Source organism: Anas acuta, chromosome 4 (assembly GCF_963932015.1).
Source record: "Anas acuta chromosome 4, bAnaAcu1.1, whole genome shotgun sequence".
Taxonomy (NCBI): domain Eukaryota; kingdom Metazoa; phylum Chordata; class Aves; order Anseriformes; family Anatidae; genus Anas; species Anas acuta.
In genome coordinates this window covers 29,346,914-29,354,988 of record NC_088982.1, presented here as the reverse complement: position 1 = coordinate 29,354,988, position 8,075 = coordinate 29,346,914, and the positions used below count along the sequence as shown (strand labels likewise).

The 8,075-nt window shown below is 47.9% G+C and overlaps 2 long non-coding RNA genes across 3 annotated transcripts; one reads left to right on the top strand and one right to left on the bottom strand.

Moving 5' to 3' along the window:
• Nucleotides 1–2,618: 2,618 nt before the first annotated feature.
• LOC137855818 (uncharacterized) lies at nucleotides 2,619–7,295 on the bottom strand. 2 transcript variants are annotated; one of them, XR_011095969.1, is made up of 4 exons: nucleotides 7,077–7,295; nucleotides 6,856–6,993; nucleotides 3,463–3,573; nucleotides 2,619–2,877 (listed from the first exon to the last, which is right to left on the bottom strand). It is a non-coding gene; the product is annotated as an uncharacterized lncRNA (long non-coding RNA). The 2 variants fall into 2 exon arrangements; XR_011095968.1 differs by having other exon boundaries at nucleotides 6,856–7,289.
• Nucleotides 2,877–4,054, top strand: LOC137855820 (uncharacterized). Its single transcript, XR_011095972.1, has 2 exons — nucleotides 2,877–3,568; nucleotides 3,658–4,054. It is a non-coding gene; the product is annotated as an uncharacterized lncRNA (long non-coding RNA).
• Nucleotides 7,296–8,075: the final 780 nt, after the last annotated feature.

Below are 8,075 nucleotides of genomic sequence, written 5' to 3'. Positions count from 1 at the left end.
AGCACCCAAATCACACTTAAAAGAACAAGAACTGAAAATCTTCCTAATATCGTGAAGACACTGAGGAAAGAATCCCAGTTTGTCTTTCTGGAGAAATGGTTTCAAAAAGAACTGGCACTATCGTTACTGGGGGTGACTGCTCCTAAATGTGTAGAATAACCCTTCTGGTATAAATTCTACCTGAAAGCCTTGTCAGCATTTGATGATCAGTCACGATGAGCACAGGAGCACAGACCGTGCCTGCAGGGACATTGGATGTTGGAACTACGAATGAGGATAATCCTTCACTCTTTAAAGACAACATGCTTTCTGGATGTTCACCTGGGGGAAAAAAATAAGGTAAGATGTCAGTATTTAGCTTTGAAATTACATTTTGGAAGTACACCCACCAGAGACAAGTCCTACATTTGTGTTTGTTTTGAATTTTGCTAGGGCTGCGCAGAAAAATGAGCAGGAGAAGCTGGAAACATTTTCAGCTGAAAGTCTGAAGAGATGAATTAGTTCAGCCTGCCTTGTATTTCTAACCCCAGGTCCCTCCATCTCTCCAGGTAGGATTCTGTTTTTTCCCCCAAAGAACATTTCAATTTTGTAAGACTTTTCTGAGACAGAAATCACATCCTGTACCTGAATCAGAATGAACTGTGGTGTGATTAAGTCAATTACAATTAAAGTAGCAGCAGCAGATTAAAGAGGCACGAGTTCTCTTTCAGGTTGAGGTGTGTCTCAGCTCCTGAAGGAAGGAAGTGTTTCATAGTGTGCCTCCAATGGACGCCTCGCACTGCACAGTTTCAACTGAAAAAGGCTCAAAATGGCGGCTTAGCCCCCACAGCTCTCAGCGTTTGCGGCAGGCTCACAGGGCTGCTGTGGGGGCTTGGAGATAGAGACTAAGCTCTACGTTTTTGGGGTTCAGATCCAGGCTATTTTGCTGCTTTGGAGGCTCAGAAACAGACCAAGTCCTGTGGTTTGGGGGCTTCAAAACTGGTTAATTTAGGGGCTTGATATGGAAATTTAAGTCGCACTTGTTTCTGAAGGACTTGAAACCAGGCTCCATCAACCACCGTTGGCACTCAAAATGGACACAAAAATTGTGTAGTTTCCAGCCTTTGCAAAAGGCTCAGTGGAAGCTCAAAACCAAAAACTAAGTCCTACATTTTTGGGTAATCAGAACCAGGCTCATTGGGCCACTGTTGGGACTCAAAATGGAGGCTCCGTCACACATCCTTTATAACAGGCTCATAGTGGGGGATGGGAGGGTGGGGTGGCGGGTGTGGCCTTGAAAAAAGTGACTAAGTCCTCCTATCCTGGGACTCAGAACTAGGCTCATTTGGCCAGTTTTGAGGCTCAGAAATGAAGACTAAGTCCGATATGTTGGAGGCTTCAAACCAGACTCGGTGGTTCAAAATGGAGACTAAGTCATGTATTCTGCAGCCTTTATAACAGGCTCAGAGAGCTGCTGCAGGGGACTGAAAAAAAAGACTAAGTCCTACTTCTTAGGGGCTCAGAAATGGAGACTAAGTCCTATTTGTTGGGAGCTTCAAAACAGGATCATTTGTTGGCTCAAAGTGGAGACCCGTTGTGCAACCTTCAGCCTTTATAACAGGCTCAATGGGAACTTGCAAATGAAGACTAAATGCTACATTTTGGGGACTCAGAACCAGGCTCATTTGGCCTGTTTTGGGGATCAAATTTGAAAACTAAGTACTGTCTTTTAGGGGCTTCAAACCAGGCTCATTGTTTGACTCAAAATGGAGACCAAGTTGTGCCTTCCTGAACCTTTGTAACAGGCTCAGTGTGGTGCTGTGTGGTATTGAGAACGAAGGCCAAATCCCACATTTTGGGGATTCAGAACCAGGTCCATTCTGGTTGTTTTGGTGCTCAGAGAAACTGACCAAGCTGTGTGTTTGGGGCTGGGCACAGAGCACAGCTGCTGTGCATTGGGCTCAGGGCTGAAGCCCATGTCAGCTGTTCTGGGGCCAGCCATGCAGGTGGGGCAGATGCGTGCAGGTGGGAACCGGGGTGTGGGACCCCCACAGCTCCCCCAGTGCCTACATCACCGAGCCAGAGTCCCGTGTGTGGGGTGGGGACAGGGCCCATTGGGCTGGTCGGAGGCTCAGAGGCACGGTGCTGGCTGTGTGCCAGCCTTTGCCACAGGCCCACCTCTGTGTTCCCAATGCACCGACCTAGTGCCATGGCTGGGGGGCTCAGAATGGCCTCATTTGGCCGGTTGTGGGGCTCAGAGATGAAGACTGGGTCACTCGGTTTGGGGCACACAGCATGGACCAGTTTCTGTGTAGTGGGGCTCAGGAAGGGAAACCATGTAGGCTGTTTCTGGGGCAAACCTTGTATCCCAGGGCCTAGGGGGCTGTGAGGGTGGGTTGGAGGGGACGTGGGAGGGGGGTGGGCTGGATGTATGGAGGGGGGGGTCCAGTCATGGCAGTCCCCAAAGTCTGGGATGCTAGCATGCACCAGGCCGAACAAAGTGTTCAAAATCATCTCTGGGCAAAATAGTGCTTTTCCCTTTCCACTGCTCATTCATTGTACCCCATGCAGAATGGTTACCCCCTTAATTGTGCAATATTTAGGCAATTTCTGGAAAACTATGACAGTTCATATTAGTATTCAAATTATGACTGGTTGATTTATAGCTTTGTCGAAAGAGCACTTAAAAAAAATAATAATAATAAACAAGCACAAGTTATAAAGAGCTTGAGCCAGAAGAAAGCTGGAGATAGCCAGGAGACTTCAAGGGCTGGAAAGATCCAAGAGACATGGGGCTGGAAACAGCAACAAGCTGGAGACAGCCAGAAGATATCGAGCTGGAACCTGGAACAAGCTGAAAATATCTGGGAGACAACCAGGGCTGGAGCCATCCATGAACTGTAGACACAAAAAGCTCCTTGAAGAAAAAACGCAAACCACGTACCAAAGCCTGTACTTTACACCATACAAACACAACACGTGCAGTGTTAAAGCTGTGAAAGTGATTGATTTACAACCTTGTCTAAAGCCCTTGTTGCAGCAAGCACAAACTGAACACATCAAGGGCTGGACATGTCCACCAACTGTAGCCATGTCCAGGACTAACAGATCAATACAAACTAGGTTGATCCATGTCTGTACAAAGCACAACTGCACCATTCAATATTAATATTCAAGTTACAAAAGTGATTGATATATGACCTCATCTAAAGCCCAGATTGGGCTAACAAGCATGAGCTGTGTTTATTTATCTGCAGCAGAAAGCCTGCTGGAGCTGCTAACAAGCTGGAGCCATCCACAAGGGGGAGGTACGGGGAGACAGATATGTCCAGGGCTAATTAACCAATAAATACAATTAAAACCAATTAGTCAATACCTAGGCAGCGTACCACCATAAAATTAAATTCTCACACTTGCATTACTGATTGATTAACAAACTGGCCTAAAGCCCAGGCTGTTGTAACAAGCACAAGCTGTAATTACCTGGAGACATCCAGGAGACACCCAGGGCTGGAGACTTCCATGAGCTGGGGGTCCAGGGATGGAGCTGTCTAGGAACCAGAGGCACAGTGAGCTGCAGTTGCCCAGGGTGAGCTGATCAATAAACACAAATTTATTTGTCAATATCCATACAGTGCACAACTAGGACATTCAATATTAATATTTTGGTTATGACAGCAATTGATTTATGACCTTGTCTACAGCCCAGAGCGCTTCCACAAGCATGGACTGTCATTACCTGGAGCTGGAGATGCTCAGGGCAGAAGCCGTGCTCCCTGCAGCCTCTGAGGGAGAAGCTCCTGCCCCACAGCCCTGCAGCACACCACACACGAGAAAGAAGGGAGGAACGAGAGCAGGGGAACAGAAAAGCCCAGTTTTACTTAGAAGAGCCGATGAGAGGGGACTCTGGTGCAAAAACCCATCTGATCAGCAAAGTTAACAGCACAAAACAGCAATGAGCAGTGCCCGCAAGAGGCCCTAGCCATCTGGGTGCCCGTCCTCCCCACAGCCAGCTCTGAAAGCTGTGAAGAAGGAACAAACACAGTGTTTGTTCTGGGAGAAGGAAGACCCCGAAGGAAGGTGCTGGGGGGACAGTACTCAGGCCCCTCTCCACCAGACAGGTGCCAGCCCCAGGGAAACCTTCAAGTTCTGGGGCCAGGCCCAGGGACAGGGTCCCCTTCCCTCCCGTTCCATGCCCTCCTGCAGCACAGAGCCAAGCCAAGAGCCCTTGGCTAGATTGCAGCAGCACGAAGGGCTCATACGCTGGGCAGGAAGGTGCACAAGGCCTCTGCAGCATCTTCATGGCTGTAGCAGGCTGCAAAGGACAGGAGCTCCTGGGCTCTTCTGGGAGCTGCCAGCCCCCCCCAAGCCAAGCAGCGCCTCCTGATCCACCCAGTGGGCACTACGACCATTGCGGGCTCCTGGTGAGCACCCAGCAGCTGAGAGGCAGCGGGGTCACACACACGGACAGGGAGCAGCAGCACCCTGCATCTCCTGCAGGGAGAGAAAGGCGCTGAGAGTCAGCATGCAACTCAGGATCAAAGTCGCCAACTTTAATCTCAGCTCCAACTTTACACCTGAGCTGTAGGCAGTCAGTAACAGGCAGGGGACCTGCAAACAGCCACTTAAACACCATGGCTAAGCAATAGATTAAGAAAAAGTAACCACCAAGGCATTTCATTCAACACTTGGGAGCACCAGGGCCTCCTGCTCCTCCCAGGGGACTCCAACAACTCCTGTGGGAGCTCCAGACCTGGCTGCTTCTGCTCATCTTCCCGCAGAGGGGACAGGTCTCAAATTAATTGCCACCACCTGAAGCTGCCAAGCAGCGATTGCCAACGGCCCACCAACAGAGCACAGCTGGAACCCACAGGGGTGTCCCCACAGAGGGAGTCTCCAGCTGCTGCCCATTTCTGGCCTTGAATTTTTGTCAAGTTTTGTACTGACTAAAGGAGAACAAGACACATCCCTCAGAGAAGGATGCGTCCATTCTGCAAACAAGAGAAAGATGTACAACCTACAGACTAGTGTTGGTCTGCTTGAAGTGGGGTTATGTGTAGAAACTCAATGTGGTTATTCCCCTCTAAGCCTTGATGAGCAAATAAAGCATCTTTTGTTGCAAGACACAAAGGCAGGAATGAAGGAACACCTAACACCTTAACAGCCTGGCTGCTTTTTTTAATGCTACATGTTGACACGTGCTTAGAAGCATCCAGGTCTGCACGCCTCTGAGACAGTAGCTGAAATCTACTGTGTACTGAAATCCCTATAGCTCAAATCCTTTTTTCAAGGCTGTCCAGCATAATGTCACAACAGGGTAATGAAGGAAAATGCTGAAGGTCTAAAGGCTCTCAGATCAAACTCGGCTGTTCTGAAATAGCCCCACATCTTACATCCTGAACACACATGTACACGCACTGCTGCGCCTGCCTGAACTTCTGGACTCACTTTGCTACATGTACCGCATCATCCCCCTTAGAGTTTCCTTGCAAATTCTCATCTAATAAAAGATGGAGAGAAAGGGCAGTGAGGCCATACAGAGTTTAAGAGCTGGCCATTCCAGGTTTTGAAATATCATTCAAACAAACCTTTCCACTATGAGCTCTTTTTCACCTGTACAGGTCAAAGTCTGTTCGCTGACACCCACCAAATATCCCCGTGCCACGACGGCTTCCCAAGAGTCTCACTTCGGGTACTTTTGGCTTCTGTTTTTCCCATGGAAAAGACTTCCAATTTCCTACTGAATTTGCCAGCTTATACCTAACATGTACTTTTCCAATATTTTCTTGCAGGTAAATATCTTCACTGTGTTTCCCACTCTTTACTTCTGAGACTGAAGAACACAGAAAACTGGGATTGTGCCTCGGCACGTGCCATACAGTCTGCACAACAGGGAGCTCTTCACAGTTTCTCTCCTACAAAGAGTGTCCTCATTCAGTCCTTCAGCAATACCTCTGTGAGTTTGATTTTAAATTCACCTTTCCTGGATGTGTGAGTTTTGAGTAATACACACTATCCCACCTCAAGTCCTTTCTAATATCCTGGGGAACTCTCAAAGCCACCACCTCTATCAGAAATACTTCCTGTCGTGTTGTCCTAAGATCCTGCTGAGTTAATAATCACTCCTGTTTTCGGTGGGTTTGTAATCCCTGAGCTTCCTTGCTTCCTGACATTTCTTCCCGATGAGCTCCCAGACTAAGCAGTCACAAATCTCTGCTATAACTTAAATCATGGCCTCACACTCAGTATGAAGTTTGAAACCGTTTTTATTATTTCATCTGCCAGTGACATCCCATCCTCTCAGCCATCTCTCACACAACACGCACTGATTGCACACATGCCTGGGACACTGTGCTGGTGGGGACAGGCGACCCCCTCTAATAGGTCTGGTGGCAGACCAAAAGCACTCCAGATGCACACACACACACAGGTATTGGAAAAAAAATTTTAAAAAAAAAAAAAAACAAAGAAAACTTACCCTGAGCTGGATATATTTTGGGAACCATTGCTCTATAATATCCCAAGAAGGTAAGACAATTATCCTCTAAGGATATCAAGAGCATCTGCAACCAAATCCCATGCAACAGCAATGTCACAGGCTGCTTCAGGACCAGCAAAAACAAAGCCACCCCAGTAACTGCAAACCCAAGCATACTTTGTGTCCTGCATAGCAACTTCCCCTTAACAACACAAAGGTTTTCAGATTAGGAGAAGAAATTAGATCACAAGGTAGCTCTGCAATGCATCAACCCTTCGTGAGCCACTCTGAGGAACAGACAGCAAATATTCATTCACACCATCGCATGTGAGCACCCGGGACACCAACCTGAGAGTGGCACATCTGAGTTACACACACACGCACAAAACAGCACTTACAGCTGGAGAGGGATGCTTCTATTTTTTCCTAGTGGAACAGGCTTCTTTAGAAAGAGGTCTTTCAAATTTCAGGGGAAATATTTTCTTCCTCAGGTTAGATGGGACTCCTCAAGTCACAAGCCTCACGAGGTATCTATCCTGAGGTGTATAATAAAACATAAACACCTGAGTGTGAGACTGATGCTCCCATCACCAGGCAAACTTCTCAGAGACCTTCTCACTTCTGCTGCAGCCAGCTATGTCACTGGCTGCAAATTGCATCAGCCTGGAGCTTGTGGTTGGCCTGGCATCTGGGAAAGCTGAAAAAGGGTCTTCCTTGACCAGCTGTCCCCTCTTACTGCTTGAAATGGTCCCCTCTCATTTCAACTGTTGTTGATTGCCTTGAGGGAAAGCAAGCAAGTCAGGAGGTGAGCATTTAGTCCGTAGTCTGTGCTTTCCTACCATCAGGAAAGAAAAGAGGACTGAACTCACCACAGAGATCTTATGGCGCGTATCACAAAGACCACCGTGTGCAGGGTGTCAGCAGCACATTTAACACGCGCGTTTCTCGCTGCTCGCCTTCACTGTGCATCACTGCACAGAGCATGCTTTGACCCTTCCTAAACTGGGATGATGTTTCCACCTCATCCTTCGGTCCCAAGCATGCTTCCAGCTCATGTCACCCATGCACTGCCAGGAAGCCACCAGGGAGATGTCAGAGCTGCTGGGTTGTGGCTGCTGATCCAGGCCTTCACCCTGACGGCCTCACCTGGGGCCGCCGCTGCCCACACACACCTCCCCATTGGTCCCAGTGCTGTATTTAAGCTTTGGCTGGGTGATCTGGCTTCTTACTGCACTAGGGAGTGTGCTGTGAGTGTTCTTCTGCCCTGGTAGCAGGGATCTTGTAGTGCTGTTCTTCTTTTCTGCCTTGGTCTGAGCAATGTTGTTGGGCTGACTTGAGTCCTTGTGCAGGTGCTTTGGGGCTATCCCTGGTGGTGGAAGCACTGCTTTTCTTTTTGTCCTTAGATTTAGCCTTCCTTTATTTTTTGTTATTTTGCAGACCAGTTTTGGTGTGTTCTGTCTCTGTTAGTTAAGTACATGTTAGTATGTCACTGAATACTTATTTTCTTTCTGATAGCTTATGTAAATAAAGTTGGGACATGTTCATTTCAAAACATGCCTGATAGTTTTTGTCATTGTGATTAATCTCAGAAGTGTTCTGCTTTTATTTTGGTAATGGA